The sequence below is a fragment of the Nicotiana tabacum genome, chromosome 1, assembly GCF_000715075.1.
Source record: "Nicotiana tabacum cultivar K326 chromosome 1, ASM71507v2, whole genome shotgun sequence".
In the NCBI taxonomy this organism is placed as follows: domain Eukaryota; kingdom Viridiplantae; phylum Streptophyta; class Magnoliopsida; order Solanales; family Solanaceae; genus Nicotiana; species Nicotiana tabacum.
In genome coordinates, this window is record NC_134080.1 from 200582016 (window position 1) to 200599642 (window position 17627).

The 17627-nt window shown below is 38.4% G+C and overlaps 1 long non-coding RNA gene across 1 annotated transcript; it reads left to right on the forward strand.

Annotated features, from left to right (window-relative positions):
- The first annotated feature begins 593 nt into the window (after positions 1-593).
- Positions 594-15271, forward strand: LOC107797797 (uncharacterized). Its single transcript, XR_012710902.1, has 3 exons — positions 594-1162; positions 6428-10707; positions 14970-15271. It is a non-coding gene; the product is annotated as an uncharacterized LOC107797797 (long non-coding RNA).
- The last annotated feature ends 2356 nt before the right edge of the window (positions 15272-17627 follow it).

The following is a 17627-nucleotide window of genomic DNA, read 5'->3' on the forward strand; positions in this document are numbered from 1 at the left end:
ACTGTAAGACCTCAACAGGCATGACAAACTGTAAGACCTTAACAGGCATGAAATTTTGTAAGACCTTACTACAGGCATAAAACTCAATCCCGGAGTTTAGGCTCTATGTGTAGACATATGATTTTTGACCCTCCCCAAGATTTTATATATTTTAGTGTGTAAATATTTAATTTAGGCCTAATATAGCTATTTCAACTCATTTTTACTCTTTCACTTTTATATTATTATAAGAAAACAAAAATTACAAAAAATAGGTTCATTAATGTTTTGTAGTCATTTTTAATCTTGAAAAAATACCAAAAAAAAAATAGTTTTGTTTTAATGGTCAGTCTTATTTTAATAATTATTTTTACTTAAGTAGAGCTAATTAATATTTTTGATAATACTTTTGGTTAATTAAGCTAATTTTAAACATAGCTAGTCATAAAAACCCATATTTTTAGCCCATTTCTTAAGCTCAATATCCAATACCCATTAAGCTAATCCTAGGGACCCTTCTAGATTCTTCTTTGAAATAAAAAATAAATAAAAGACCCTAAGAACTTAACACAAAAAGACCTAGGGACTAATTGACAAACTACCCAAAAAAAAATAACCTAAACCTAGCCCTATACACTAAAGAGAGTAGCGTCATTTTCATGGGAGGAGATGGACAGCTCTAAAAAAGGGAACGGCGACCTTCATCAAAACAGGGGCAGCACCCCAATTTCCCATTTCCAAAAGAAAAATCCCTTTACCTGTACTAAAAAATAGCTACACCCTTAGGGATCGATGATCTCTTTTTCCATTCTGTGAAGGAAATTCAATTCGGAAATACCTTGGACATTCCTCTAACATTGTCACACTACTTTGGGTACTGAAGAGTGCAAAGGAAAAGTTCCTGCAAAGGTTTGTTCATATGTCTACTGATTTGGCTAGGCAAATTGGAATATGACTTGATGCATTCAGAATACAATTTATAGCAAAATAGCTAGGGAAAAGAGAAGGCGTGATGGAGTTTGAGTGAGGTCACTTTGGTTTCGAGTTTTCGGGTGTCGATTCGAGATTCCATCCGGGTTCGCGTTTGAGATTTCTGTCGATTTGAGTTCCGATTGTAACTGTGTTCTGTTTTGGTCCGTGTAATTGTTAGACGACTTCATCAATTGAAAATTCCAATTTTCAGGTTCAATTCTTTCCCTCTTACTTTATTAATGGCGTTGATTTCTTGTTTTAGGATATTTAAATACTAGTAATGAACTTTGATGTTGGTTTCCATTCGTGAAATATTATGTACTGCCGAGTTTCCTCCATGCCTTTGATTTAACGTATGAATCCATCCTTTTTTTTTGCTTGCTTTGTTTTGTTGAATGCCGAATTCGAACAAAGGCATGATATTTCCTTTACTTTTGGTTGTGGGTTCGAATATTCTGTTGGGTTTTAGTCTAAGATATATTGAATTGGTATTTGGTAGGATAATTTCCGAATCTGCTAATGTTTCTTTAGTTACTTTTAATTGTGTTAATTTTAACATGTTAAATGGTTTTCTACGGAATTTTTAATGCTATAACTTGTTTGTCTGTTTTAGTTAAATTAGTAGATGTCATTATCATGTTCTCATATTTCTTTTGTTAAAATCAAAAACAGTGAGGAAGAAGAGGATAAAGATTTGTTTAAATAAAAGCAGACATGTTCGTATGAAAAGTGAGGTTAGGTTTGATGATTTTGAATCTGGGCCAAAATGTCTGTTAGGCCCAACGTCAAATAAATACCAATTACCTCTATATCTTGGCCAATTAGTTTAACGATCTAAGCCACCTTTGCTACAATTGACTTTCATAGTCCTCTCCTGCTTCACAATAATCTCAACTTAGATTAGGAAATAAATCGCAAACATCGTAGCTTGCTTTAAACGCGCTATTTTAATAATATTACCTTCCTAAACTCGGTTGTGCATTTCATGTGACCCAAATCTAAATCTTAACACCGTTGAATAAAATGTGTTTCAGATTGCGGGAACATTTCATGTGGCGCGGTCCAAAGACATGTTTTAGATGGCGTTGAAATCTTCCCTAAAATAATTAAAGGCGGTTTAAAGTTAAACCATAGGCTAAAACATGTATTAAAATCATATAATAGGCCAATTGTAACAGTTGAGAGACCGTGCTAGAACCACGGAACCCGAGAATGCCTAACACTTTCTCCTGGGTTAACAGAATTCCTTACCCGGATTTCTGTATTCGCGGACTGTAAAACAGAGTCAATCTTTCCTCGATTAAGGATTTGAACCGGTGACTTGAGACATCATAAATTATCCCAAGTGGCGACTCTGAATTTTAAATAAAATAATCTCGTTTCGATTGTCACTTAAATTGGAAAAAACTTCCTTATATACCCTTCCCAGGGTAGCAAAAAGGAGGTGTGATAGCTCTGGCGACTCTGCTGGGGAACAGAACCCAGAACTTCTGGTTCAGGGTTCAAGAATTCGAGCTTAGAATAATTGTTGTAGTTGGCTTTATTTATTATCTGATTTTATTCACATGTTTGGGCCTAATGTGCTAAATGCTGCTTTTTACCGCTTTGACATTATCTGAACTGTATATAAACTACTACGAAACCATTCTCTTCTCATCTTCGGGGATGTGCACGCTGGCGTGACTCCATATTCTGTTAGTGTCATACCTTGAATAAGAAAGAGGCTCGGACAAGTTACTAAGCCAGATGGCCTTTTGGTTCCCGGTACGTAGCCCCCTTCTCGACTCGAGTTGTCCGCTCGAGTGCACAAGTCTAGAACAAAATACCCAGGTTTTGAAACTAGAATAACTCAGCCTCATGCCGGATCCCTAGTAGGAACGCTTGTTTGCATCATGGGCATTTGACTTTGGGGACTCAACATAGGGGTTGGGTCCGTCTAGGACAGGTGTACCCAAAATAACACACCATCTTGATGCATCCTATGTGCTACATGTTGCATTTCTCCAAGGGTAAAAGGGTCATTTGGCGGACCAATAATAGTTGAGGGCAAATGAAAAAAAAAAAGAGGGTGAAATGTGAAAATAAAGCAAGAAGGGCCTAGTTATATTTTTTGTTACATTTTTATTAAGAAAAAGACAAAAAAAAAACATGAAAAATTCAAAAAGATTTTGCACTTTTTCATCATTTTTCGAAAATCAAAAATCAAAAAGAGAAGGGAAAAGAAAATCCAAAAAAAAGATGTTAGCATGTTTCATCATTTTCAAGGAAAAGACAAAAAATATATTTTTTCTAAATTAATTGTTTTGTTTTCATTCTCGCCCGTATCCAATCTGCCCGAACTACGCATACCTGATTCTCGTCTGCTTGCTCCCCCAACATTCGTCTGCTTGCTCCCCCAACATGTATCTACGAACCCCTTGAGATGTTTGTAGGCATTTTGATTCACAGCGCCCGTGAAGTACCCACGCTGCTCAAGTAAGGTCAACATCATATTGGTTATCTGAAAGTTGCCCGCCTGGATTCTGGGTGGGACAATAGCACTTGCATAACCTTGGTTCGGAAGTACTCGGGAAGCCACTCTTGGAGGTGGCGGAGGAGGGTCTAGAATATTATCATTTGGATTAGCATTGGCATTGCGGCCTCTACGTTGTCCTTGAGGTACAGGAGGCACCTCATCTTGCTCAACATCATCTACCTCCTCCCCCGCAATCATGTTTCCAAGAGGGTCATTAGCATTGTTTAAAGCCATATTGGTACCTGAGCAGTGACAAAAACAAATAAGTAACAAAGAAGGAAAGAAGAACAATACACAAAACTAACTAAACAAATAGCCAAAACCGTTAGCTCCCCGGCAACGGCGCCAAAAAGTGATCACAGCCTACTCCACACTACTAAAAAGAAGGAAGAGAGGGTCGCAATAGCTTTTACCCAATTTGTGGGTCGGGATCGATTTCCACAGAGAGCTAGGAATGGAGTCGAGTATCTATTTAGGTTGGAATTGTGTATTTGTTCCAAATATCACTTCTAATCATTTTTGGGTTTTCTTTATATTCTACTATTATCAAACTACAAATTATAATTGCTACTAGATTAATTACGAGTAAATTGCTACAAGTTGTATCTAATAGTTTAAAAGGTACTAGGGCAGTGGCATCCTCCTAGGTGGCCAATTGACGGGTAATTGAACCTAAGGCACGATTGACATGATTGGGGAATATGCTATAACTGTTGCACAATTTACCCACGCTTACACCTCTCGGTAGAGAGAATGATTTTGCCCAATTGACTTTCTCAAGACCAATAGGGTAGGCAAATTTGCTCAAGCAACTAGGGTTCAAGTCGGGTATTACTCTCTCGAGGTTTAACCCTTTAATTGGGATTATTAATTCTCTTGAGTCCATCCCAATTCCTTGTTGGGTCAATTTCGGAGACTTAGGCTCTCTTTCTCAAGAAGAACCCAGGTCAACTTAGCACAAACTAGTGTTTGCAACGACTAATTCATAGATTAAACCATGAAATTGACCCAAATAATAAACACCCATAGTCAATCTAACCTTAAATCACAACACCCATCAATTACCCACACTAGGGTTGAGCCACAACCTAGCTAATGTGTCTAGCTACTCATGGTTGAAGAGAAAAGCAGAGAAATAGATGAAGATAAAAACATATTAATTAATTGCTAAGGTAAATACAAAGATTCAATGATAAAAACTGAGTAAAATGCCCAAAATGGCTAAGAAATCTTCTCAAGAGCGCAGCTAACGTCTGATAACATCTGATGCCCTAAAAATGGAAAAAGGTTTTATTTATACTAAGTTGGAAAAACTGGACAAAATTGCCCCTGTGGGGTTAGTGTGGACCGCACAAAATGGTGTGCGGCTGCACTAGGCTCTTGAACTTGCAATCTTGACTCTCTGAACCCAGGCTCCGTGAACCGCACAAAATGGACTGCAACCGGAGGAAAGCTTTAGGGAGTTTGGGCTCAGTTGGAGGGAGCAAGCTGCTCAAATCAGTACCCCGATTGGTGAAAAAGAAATGGTTGAGCTTTTCCTACAAGCCCAGGGGCCCACCTACTTCAGTCATTTGATCCCGGCCTTGGGTAAGCCTTTCAATGATGTGTTTAAAATGGGGGAGATGGTAGAAGTGGGAATCAAGTCAGGCAAAATCATGAGTTATTCGGCATTGAAAGATACTACGAAAGGCATTCAGAACATCCCAGTAAGTTTGGGTGGAAGAAAGAGAAATAGAAAAGATGATCCGATGGGCCTTCATGCTCAACACTTCCAGCCTCGACATCGTCCCTGTAGATATCCTTGTGCACCAGATAACCCTCCCCAATGCTACTTCTCTCCACAGAACTCCCAAGTCGTACATCACTTTCCCAGTACCCTGTCCACAATGCACCATCATATGCTCCATACCCACAAGGCCCGCGATGGCCCACACCACTTCCTCAAATGTCTTACCTGCCCCCACGAGCCTACCGAAACCCTCCTGGATCAGGTTTCCGGCCCAATCAAGCATTTAAGAACGAGAGGTTGCAGAAAAGGAAAACCTTCACTCCGTTGGGAGAGTCATATGCCAGTCTGTTCCAGAGGCTAAGAAAATTGGACATGTTGAAGCCGATTCAGATAAAAATGCCAAACCCTCTTCCAAAGAAGTTTGATTTTTCTCAAAGGTGTGCATATTGCTCAGATGCCCCGGGGCATGACATAGAGAAGTGTTGGCATCTGAAGAAAGCAATTCAGAAGCTTATTGATACAGGTGACATTGTCGTGCAAAATCCAAATGTAGTAGACACTAGCCAAGGGCTATCGCCTGTGCGTAATGAGACGCATATGGTGGGTATGATTTATTTTGAAAAAGAATATGATAATTCTTCTGAGATCCTTGGAGGTCCACGCGCTACGAAGCTTTCAACACTATCAGAGGTTGATCCTAAGAATGAGCAGGTATATGGAACCCAAAAGCAATTTGTTAAGAACAATGTGATGGAGACTTATGAAGGTCCTAGTATTGTTGATGCAGAAGTCAGTGGCTAAGATGCTGAGTTTGGTGATTGGAAAGACGCTCTTTTCTTGGTTAGCCAGGGAGGAGTTTTGGTGGTTTATTTTGTTGTCATTTCTATTGTCCGGGTTATTTCCAGGGTTGTAATCCGGATATTGTCGTATGACTCAAACTCTTCTATCCTTTTATTTTGCCTAGTTGTTTAGTTGTAGCAGCTCATTTAGTGTTGTCTAGGTTTGTTCTAGGTTTGTAACCCCAGTTTAGTTTGCTTGTTTTGTTGTTCAAATCCTTTCACCAGCTGTCTAATGCAATTTTTTATTTTCTGTAACTGCTAGTCACTTTTGTTTAGTTCTCTTTTCTTTTATAGTTCTTTTCCTGTTGACTCTAGTGACATGACATGCACGCATAATTCTCAGCCTGGTTTTAAAAGTCAATTTAGTCATAAATCAATGAAGTAATTTTGAAGATGTAGGGACATACGAGGGGAAATAAGCAAAGACATTTTGAGATCACTTCAAGCCCGAATTGTGTGAAACTGGGGCAGATAGAACCTAAAAAAACCCTATTGAAATGCATCCTGCCGCATCGGGTCGAAGCTAAAGGCAAGTTCGCCCCAAATTTGCAGGGGGCCGTTCGTGGTAATAAGAGTGAGAGTGTTGTCCAATGGTGCTTTGTATTTAACAGATGTAGAAGGCAAATGTGTAGAAATGACTATCAATTCTGATGCGGTCAAAAGATATTATGTATGATTTCTTTAGTTAAGTTGTATTTGTTTGTACTTAGCATGTTTTGAAGATTGGAATGACGAAAGCATTTTGTTCTGCTATCTAAACACTTTATCCTTTGTTACCCTTTTTGAGCCTTATTTTTTTCTTTTTCATACCCCTCTTTTGAATCAGTAGTGAAGTTCAGAAACGCAAGTAAAGGACAAAGAGAAAAAGAGAAAGAAAAGAATGAAAACGCAAGTAAAGGACAAAGAGAAAAAGAGAAAGAAAAGAATGAAAAGAAAAAGAAAAAAATAAAAAGAGAGGAAAAAACAACAAAAAGAAAAACAAAAAGAAGAAAAAAAGAGAAAGAAAAAGAAAAGAAAAATCACAACAAATAAAGTAATTCCTATGACATGAACTACGTTCGACCTGTTTCCTTTTAAGGATACGTAGGCAGCCTCACGGTTCGGTCCCGTCAAAATAAAAATCCAAAAGTCCCCACGCAAAGAAACTGGGGCAGAAGTTGTGGTTGTTGTGAGAAAATCTGGTTCCAAAAGTTGTAATTTTGAACCCGATTGAGTTTGTTTTGAGCCTTTTTATATCTTTTATTTCTAACCCCATCCAAAAGCCCACATTACGGTCCAGAAAAAGACCTTCCAATTAGTCTTCGAGAGATGCCAAGGCGAGCAAGTAGATGTGAATCATATCAGGGGCAATATTCCGGTCCAAACGAGAAAAATGAAAAATGAGAGAGTCTTATTGGTGAAAACCCTCACGGGCACCGTAAGGCGATGAAAGCTAAGAGAAATCAAAATGAGAGAGTCTTATTGGTGAAAACCTTCACGAGCACCTTGAGGCGACTGTAAGTTGAGAGAAAGAACAAAATGAGAGAGGCTTGATGGTGAAAACCTTCGGGCACTACAAGTCGAATAGGGATTGTGAATTAGATTGGATAATCAGAGCATTGAAGCCCAGTTTCACGGTTTGGGGGTATAACAGGAGTTGAACATCAGACTTGCTTGACAGAATATGCATAGGTGCATGTCATGGTTATTAGAGTTGGTATCCAGATCTGACAGGTTTCTACTTTGTAGTTTTCTTATTAGGAATCATCTCTTTCCATTGTCCTTTACTCTGTTCCTTTTGTCTTGTTTACTTCCTTTTCTTGAGTCTGTTTGGTCAGAACAGGTGAGAAATGACTTCAAAATTTGCCACCAGCTTTCCAATTGCACAAAACGGGATCTGGCTAGCACATCAAAGTGTCATAAGTCAAGAAAGAACACAAGTGCACTAAGTTGGTAACAATCAACATGCTTTGGGATCCATGTGAAATATAAAGGTTTGGTATATATCAATTCATGAACAATGCAACAGATGGAGGGTGTTAAGTGAACGGATCAAAGGTATTTTCTGTGATAAGATTGACAAAAAAAGTGGTTAGTCAATAAACAAGCAAGGTCTTCGAGTGAAAATCAAAGTTATCATGGGAAGTGAAGGAGCAATCGCCCTCAAAGTCAAGGCCACAAACCAACCACCATATTTTTAAACTGACAAGATTTTTCTTTGATTGAAACAGGGGCAGAAAATTTTGTTTGTTTCGGAGAAACCCTCCGTAAGGAAAGGCAAGCACTAGACAGGTTTGACCGTAAATTCTCAGGACCTTCCTGGAAAATGGGACCTAGTTTAAAATTCAAAAAAAATCATGAGTAGTAAAATCTAGCATAAATATACCCCAAGGAATATAAGATGGTTTCAAAGTTTGCATGTTTGAGATATGATTCAATTAGGAGATGTAGCAGGGTATATTTATGCTAGATTTCCATTAAGATTTCCATTAGATAACAAGATGTAGCGGAAGTAATACCTTTAGAAGATATAAGTTAGATTTAAAACTGTCATTTAACTAGGAGTTGTCAGGACCTTCCTGGATAATGGGATCTAGCTTTCAAATTCTTAGAATATTTAGTAACATTATTCAATTTAACCCTCACAGATGTGCCCAGCTACCAAACTGGGACAGAAAATTTTCTTTGTTTTGTCTATTTTGTTGAAATCAGGCGCCCACCTAGAGAGCACGAGAATACAGTTCAAGTTGAGCAGTCAGGCGCCCACCTGGAGAGCACGGGAATACAGTTCAAGTTCAGCAATCAGGCGCCCACCTGGAGAGCACGAGAATACAGTTCAAGTTCAGCAATCAGGCACCCACCTAGAGAGCACGGGGATATAGTTCAAGTTTAGCAATGAGGCGCCCACCTGGAGAGCACGGGAATACAGTTCAAGTTTAGAAATCAGGCGCCCACCTGGAGAGCACGAGAATACAGTTCAAGTTCAGCAATCAGGCGCCCACCTGGAGAGCACGGGAATACAGTTCAAGTTCAGCATTCAGGCGCCCACCTGGAGAGCACAGGAATACAATTCAAGTTCAGCAATCAGGCGCCCACCTGGAGAGTACGGGAATACAATTCAAGTTCAGCAATCAGGCGCCCACCTCGAGAGCACGAGAATACACTTCAAGTTCAGCAATCAGGCGCCCACTTGGAGAGCATGGGAATACAGTTCAAGTTTTGGCAATCAGGCGTCCACCTGGAGAAAAGGAAAGCATCTCAGATTATAACCATTCAAGACTCAAGATCAAGCTTCAGAAGACTTATAGATAGGAATCTTGTAACTCGTAGTTAACAGGCTTAGCTAGTCTTTTTCATCTTTTGATTTTTTGATGTAACATCAGGACCGCAGACCGGAACTTCGACGGAACGGCACCTCGACCGGCTCTCCACCTCGGCATACTCCATCATCTCACTCACCTCTGAACTAGACGTAGCCTGATTCCTTTATAGCCAAGGATATGTAGGCAGCTCAGATACCAGGGCTCGGTCACATTCCCCTTTCTCTTAGTTTTGGTCTCTCCAAATAAGGGTCGGGTCAAAAAAACCTGTCTAGTCGTTCTTTGCCTGAAAACTCTTCGCGTTCCCAGTCAAAGAGGGACAGCTGTAGACATGTGATTTTTGACCCTCCCCAAGATATATTTTAGTTTGTAAATATTTAATTTAGGCCTAATATAGCTATTTCAACTCATTTTTACTCTTTTACTTTTATTTTATTACAAGAAAACGAAAATTACAAAAAATAGATTCATTAATGTTTTGTAGTCATTTTTAATCTTTAAAAAATACCAAAAAAATAGTTTTGTTTTAATGGTCAGTCTTATTTTAATAATTATTTTTACTTAAGTAGAGCTAATTAATATTTTTGATAATACTTTTAGTTAATTAAGCTAATTTTAAACATAGCTAGTCATAAAGGCCCAAGTTTCTAGCCCATACCTTAAGCTCAATATCCAATACCCATTAAGCTAACCCTAGGGACCCTTCTAGACTCTTCTTTGGAATAAAAAATAAATAAAAAGACCCTAAAGACTTAACACAAAAAGACCTAGGGACTAATTGGCAAACTACACAAAAAATAACCTAAACCTAGCCCTATACACTAAAGATTTAGAGAGTAGCGTCATTTTCATGGGAGGAGATGGACAGCTCTAAAAAAGGGAACGACGGCCTTCATCAAAATAGGGGCAGCACCCCAATTTCCCATTTCCAAAAGAAAAATCCCTTTACGTATACTAAAAAGTAGCTACACCCTTAGGGATCGATGATCTCTTTTTCCATTCTGTGAAGGAAATTCAATTCGGAAATACCTTGGACATTCCTCTAACATTGTCACACTACTTTGGGTACTGAAGAGTGCAAAGGAAAAGTGCCTGCAAAGGTTTGTTCATATGTCTACTGATTTGGCTAGGCAAATTGGAATATGACTTGATGCATTCAAAATACAATTTATAGCAAAATAGCTAGGGAAAAGAGAAGGCGTGATGGAGTTTGAGTGAGGTCGCTTTGGTTTCGAGTTTTCGGGTGTCGATTCGAGATTCCATCCGGGTTCGCGTTTGAGTTTTCTGTCGATTTGAGTTCCGATTGTAACTGTGTTCTGTTTTGGTCCGTGTAATTGTTAGACGACTTCATCAATTGAAAATTCCAATTTTCAGGTTCAATTCTTTCCCTCTTACTTTATCTAATGGCAATGATTTCTTGTTTTAGGATATTTAAATACTAGTAATGAACTTTGATGTTGGTTTCCATTCGTGAAATATTATGTACAGCCGAGTTTCCTCCATGCCTTTGATTTAACGTATGAATCCATCCTTTTTTTTGCTTGCTTTGTTTTGTTGAATGCCGAATTCGAACAAAGGCATGATATTTCCTTTACTGTTGGTTGTGGGTTCGAATGTTCTGTTGGGTTTTAGTCTAAGATATATTGAATTGGTATTTGGTAGGATAATTTCCGAATCTGCTAATGTTTCTTTAGTTACTTTTAATTGTGTTAATTTTAACATGTTAAATGTTTTTCTACGGAATTTTTAATGCTATAACTTGTTTGTCTGTTTTAGTTAAATTAGTAGATGTCATTATCATGTTCTCATATTTCTTTTGTTAAAATCAAAAACAGTGAGGAAGAAGAGGATAAAGATTTGTTTAAATAAACGCAGACATGTTCGTATGAAAAGTGAGGTTAGGTTTGATGATTTTGAATCTGGGCCAAAATGTCTGTTAGGCCCAACGTCAAATAAATACCAATTACCTCTATATCTTGGCCAATTAGTTTAACGATCTAAGCCACCTTTGCTACAATTGACTTTCATAGTCCTCGTGCTTCACAATAATCTCAAATTAGATTAGCAAATAAATCACAAACATCGTAGCTTGCTTTAGGCGCGTTATTTTAATAATATTACCTTCCTAAACTCGGTTGTGCATTTCATGTGACCCAAATCCAAATCTTAACAACGTTGAATAAAATGTGTTTCAGATTGCGGGAACATTTCATGTGGTGCGGTCCAAAGACATGTTTTAGATGGCGTTAAAATCTTCCTTAAAATAATTAAAGGCGGTTTAAAGTTAAAATTGAACCATAGGCTAAAACATGTATTAAAATCATATAATAGGCCAATTGTAACAGTTGAGCGACCGTGCTAGAACCACGGAACCCAAGAATGCCTAACACCTTCTCCCGGGTTAACAGAATTCCTTAACTGAATTTCTGTGTTCGCGGACTGTAAAACAGAGTCAATCTTTCCTCGATTCGGGATTTAAACCGGTGACTTGGGACACCATAAATTATCTCAAGTGGCAACTCTGAATTTTAAATAAAATAATCCCGTTTCGATTGTCACTTAAATTGGAAAAAACTCCCTTATATACCCTTCCCGGGGTAGTAAAAAGGAGGTGTGACACTATGTTGCATTTGTAAGACTCCCGAAAGGGCATACCCTCGATATAGATGCCTAAACTATTACTCGAAATCAAAAACGGCTCCGACCAAATACATATGGCTACAGTCAAAACGGCTGCACCTGCCAAATTAAGGCGACTCGGGGACACTCGATCGTCGCTAACAAAATCGCAGGTCATTACTTCGAATCTACTTCGAAAAGAACCGATTAAAATAGCCTACCCTCAACAGGCAAACGAGATTCGACCATGTCAGTTCCAAATTACAAGGCTTCGAGCTACTCAACCTACGAGCTAAACCTTCCGAGGTGCTCGGACATTGCCGCTAACGACTTGAAATCGAGGTTCTTCCCGAACCGACGACGGGTCAGGAAAAATTATTTCAAAAAGACCTTAACGAGAGGAAAACAAAGCCTACAATATGCCCATGGGCAAAAGCGTAAGAGCCATTATTGCCAGCCAAACGAGCCTCAGGGCCGCACACTAAAAGGTCGCAACGACCAACAACATAAGAGCCACTATCGCCAGCATGAAAATTGAAAACTTGAGGATTAAAATGAGCTCGAGTCGTAACCCGATTCGGAGACCGGATCCAAAATAGTTAACTACACATGCCTAAGGGCACAACGTAAGTGCCATCGTCGCCAGGTCCACAAGCCTCAGTGCCACATACATAAAAGGTCGCTCCGACCCAAGGCGTAAGAGCCATTGTCGCCATCCTGTGCAGACGTAAAACTTGAGGGTGATTTGAGCTCGAGTCGGAGCCCGACTCAGAGACTAAACCCCAAAAATGGTTAAAGTGCATACGCCCAAGGGCAAAAAATAAAAGCCGTTGTCGCCGGCCTAATGAACATCAGGGCCATATTACAAGTTCGGATATTTCAACCGATCCAAAGGTCGAATCGACCCGATTGAGATCTTGATGAACAAGAGTACAAAAGATATAAATTGCGGGGTTCCCCCTCTTATTTTTCCATACTGGCGGTTGTGAGCACGTGATTTTTTTACCTATATGAATTACTCCCATAAATTCAAGATAAATAAATCTTTCCATTATTTGCAATTCTGTAGGTTTTTCATAGGATTTTTGTTAATTGCTTGCATTTGTCTACACATGTTTAATTTTATTTAATTCATAAAAATACAAAAAAAATATTGCATCTGCATTTAGGATTTGGTTTTTGCATTTTTTAATTAGTAAATTAGTGTTTTACAAAAGTGGAAAAATCACAAAAAAATAACTTATTTTTTGCATCTTTAATTTTAGTTTTGAATTTTGGCAATTTTCTTTTAATTTGGCATTTAATTAGTTGTGGTAATTATTATTTAGAGTTAATTAATTTAATTTAGTAGGATAATCTAGTTTTGAGATTTAATTTAGGTTTTTATTTTTATTTTTATTTGGAAAAAGGAATAAAAAAGAATTTGAAAATAAAAAGAAAAGGAAGAAGAATTGAGAAGATTCGGATTTTGGGCCAAAATTTAAAATCCCTCGAGCCTAAATTAATTCCACCCCTCAATTTGTCCAAAACCCGTTCGAAACAAGCCCAAAACCCGTCCCTTACCCGGTCCAGTCCCGTTGTAACCCCAAAACGACCTCGTTTCATGCCTGTTTGATCACAGCCGTTGGATTTCTATCATCCAATGGCTCGGAACTGCTCTGTCATTTACCATATAATGGTCGGAATTAGGGTCAAACCCCCTAACTCATCTTCCCCACTCTCATCTCACCCTCTCCAGAAGCTGAACCAAACATCAACCCTAGCGCCGCCCTAGCTTCCTCCGGTGGCGCCGCCGCCTCCAATAAGCCCCAAAATAACACCAAGGAAACCCCATGGCTCCCTTTTCCTCAATCCCTAACTCTTTTCCCTCAAATCCCTTTGAAACTCGTCGAATCTTGAATCAAAAATCTGAAACCTAAAATTCCAAAGTCCTACGATCGGCAAGCTTAGTGAGGATTGAGGCCGAAATTGACCTTGTTCATGTGTTTTCGTTTGAGAACACATGATTAAGACCCATTTCGGTCAAAATCGATGGCTCGAGGTTTAACTTCAAGATTTGGCCAGTCCGGTTTTAGGTATTTTCATTCTTTTTGTTGTTTCTTTTCTTGCATTTTTCTTCTTCCTTTTCATCTCTTTTCTACCTCCTTTTTTCTTTTTCTGCGTTATGTGTTCATTTTTAATTTTGTCCGTTGCATAATTAGATTAATAACCAAACATAGTTTATTTTGTTTTGGGTTTATTATTTAAAACTAATTAGTTCATTTCCTTTTTCTTTTGGGTTTTGGTTTTCATCTTAAAGGTTTCTCGTTTTTCCCTTAGCTCGTTAAATTGGGATTTTGGATTAGGGCTCGATTTGAATTCTGAAATTAGAAAGCCTAAAAAGGGATTTGACCTGGGTTATACAGACCCATAACAATTTGATTTGGGTCAACTTGACCCATACTTGTCTGGTCTCTGAAGTAAAAATGGGGCTCATAAGGGGTATATTAGGAAATTTAATAGGGGAATCTCTTGTAACTGACTAAGGGAAGCTTCATAGAAGCTGGCTTTGGGACTTTACTGAAAATACTAATTTTAAGCTAGGGATTGAATAGCAAAACTGAAAATATCAAAGGGTTTAAAGTGCAAATAAGAATCCCTTTTATGCTGCCCTACGACTTGCCTATAAAGGCATCTTTTCTTCTTTTACAAGTCAGATTGGAGAGATAAAAAAACAATAAAAAAAACGGCTAGATCTTTTCAAGCTCTGAAAACATTGAAATTTTTGCTGAAATTTGGTTTCTAGCTTCTGGTTCTTGCTTCCTTTCTGGTTCCTTAGAGTTTTCTAAAAGATCAAAAATCAATTGGCTGGATTTCTTTGGGTTTGGTATTACTGGTTAAAATGGTTTGAGCTTGGGAATTTTAAAAGGTTTAGTTTAAGTCGATGGGCTCCTACACTGTTACATTGCTAATTTCTACTACTGTTGTTTCCTCTTGATCTCCAGCTTGATATTCTGATTTTGTCTTGCTATATTCAGGTATTTTCCCAACCATTGTCAACGAGTGTTTAGGAACATGTACTTCGAGTTGAAGCCTGATTGAATACAAGTCATTCTGAGTTTCATTTCATCTGTTTTTCCTATGTCTCTGATGTTCTGTAATAGACCTAGTATTATATATGCTAGTTTAGTTGTCTTATGTCGTTTAGTATGCTGTAGGAATGAATCTGTGCTCCTTAAGAATTTGGGGTGTTGATTTTTCTGGATTCAAGTCAATGATGTTAATTTCCTAGATGTTGTTACTGTTGATAATGAGAAAGAGTTGAGTGAGTTAAGTTCAAGTTTGTTTGTGAGTTTAACTTAAGACTTAATTCAAGCATGAATGTTTGCGCAATTGGAGTCCAACATGTATTCTCAGTAGCTTTTGAAATTGCTTTGTGTCTCAATTACGTGTAGCGATGAGGCTTATCGGGTTTATCATTGGGTGTAAATGGTATTTTGTTGTTGGAATAGACTCGATATTGAGTCTTGACCCTTAGCTTTGGTTTCTTCCAAGTTTTGGGTTCATTAAACCTCAGATTCTAAGGTCATTCACAAGGGAGGACGTATGTCTTTGCTACTTGGGCTTGTTTCTTGAGCCCAGTAGTTTGTTTGTTTGTTGCTGGATTTTCTCATAGCAAATTTGACCCGAAAATGCATGCAAGATAAAATTGGAGTTTCAACTAGTTAATTTGTGTTGATTAGTTAAAATTCAGAAATAATCTGATTAGTTCGATTTCTTTGTTCTCGTATAGTCCTAATTGTTTGGCTTTTAATTGATTGTGCACAAATGTTCGTTTCTGAGAACTGGGCCTAATGCTGGCCCAGTTATTGAAAGATTAATTTCGAACTTGAGGCCTGCCTAGTTTATTCCGTGATTCCTCAAAGGATTTGGGCCATTCTTTGGGTTTTAGACCATGAGGCCACTTGAAACAGCATTGCACGACCTCGTCTTGTATGAGCCTACCTCTTAATTTCCGTCTGAATGCTGTTGTTGGCCCAAACCATTTCCTTCAAATAATCAGCCTTATCCCTATTTAAAGAAATTTCCCTTTATTTAGTTCAAACTTCAGTTTAGAAATGAATTTTCAATGCTCTTAGTGTTTAATTTAGATTTCGCTAGTAGTTGGGGTGAGCCATATTATATAACGCAAATAGTTTATGGCCCTTTGAAATCTAAGTTTAGAAATACTTTCGATAGAATAATTTAAGGTGCGCCGTGCCAAATTAAATCTCAAAATGCATGGCCCTCATTTAATTAATATTTGAATCCTTAGAAATCGAGGCGAGCCATTTAGTTGAATTTTCCATGACCTTCGCAAAGTTGAAAAATGCGTAGTTGCTTTAGGCGCGCTATTTTAAAAAATTACTTTCGTAAACTCGGGTGTGCATTTCATGTATCCCAAATCCAAATCTCAACAACGTTAGATAAAATGTGTCGCGGACCGCGGGTGCATTTCATGTGGCGTGGTCCAAGGCGTGTTTTAAATAGCGTTGAATCTTCTTAAAAATGATTAAAAGCGGTTAATAAAATCAATCATAGGCTAAAATGTGTTTTAAAATCAGATAAATAGGCCAATAATAACAGTTGAGCGACCGTGCTAGAACCACGGAACTCGGGAATGCCTCACACTTTCTCCCGGGTTAACAAAATTCCTTACCCGGATTTCTGTGTTCGCGGACTGTAAAACAGAGTCAATATTTCCTCGATTTGGGATTTAAATCGGTGACTTGGGACACTATAAATTATCCCAAGTGGCGACTCTGAACGTAAAAAATAATCCCATATCGAATAATGTCACTTTAATTGGAAAAACTCCCTTATATACCCTTCGGGGTGTAAAAAAGGAGGTGTGACAGCTCTGGCGACTCTATTGAGGATCGAACCCAGAATCTCTGGTTCAGGGTTCAAGAATTCGAGCTTAGAATAACTGTTATATTTAGCTTTATTTATTATCTGGTTTTATTCACATGTTTGAGCCTAATGTGCTAAATGTTGCTTTTTACTGCTTTGATATTGTTGAACTGTATATAAATTGTTATGAAGCCCTCCTCTCTCTGAGTCTTCTAAATCATCTGGGAAGTGTGCACTTCGTGTGACTTCTCTTCTGTTAGAGTCATATCCCAATTTTAGAACGAGGTTCGGACAAGTTGCAAAGTCGGTGAAGCTTCTGTATTCCCGGTACGCTGCCCCCCCCGGCTCGAGCTGTCCGCTCGGGTAAGCCAGGTCTAGAACAAACACCCAGGTTTTTAAACCTAGTATAACATAGTCTCATGCCAGATCCCTAGTAGGAACGCTTGTTTGCATCATGTGCAATTTTGACTTTGGGGACTCAACACAGGGGTTGAGTCCGTCTAGGACAGGTGCACCTGAAATCAAAAGACTATCTTGATGCATTTTGCTTGCTACTTGCGCATTTATTTGATTCGGATTGCATGTTGACCGGCTTCTAGAATAAGGGAAAAATTGATAAAAAACAAATTGAGGAGAGAGAGAGAGGAAAATACTTGTTTGTGAAAAACCTGGTGTCCAAAATACCCCAAAACTCTGCCAAAATTTTCAAAAAAAAGAAAAAAAAATATTTTTTTAAGGTTAGTGTTTTCGTTGCGTCAAAATGGGCCGAACTACACAAGTTTGATTCTCATCGGATGTGGGAT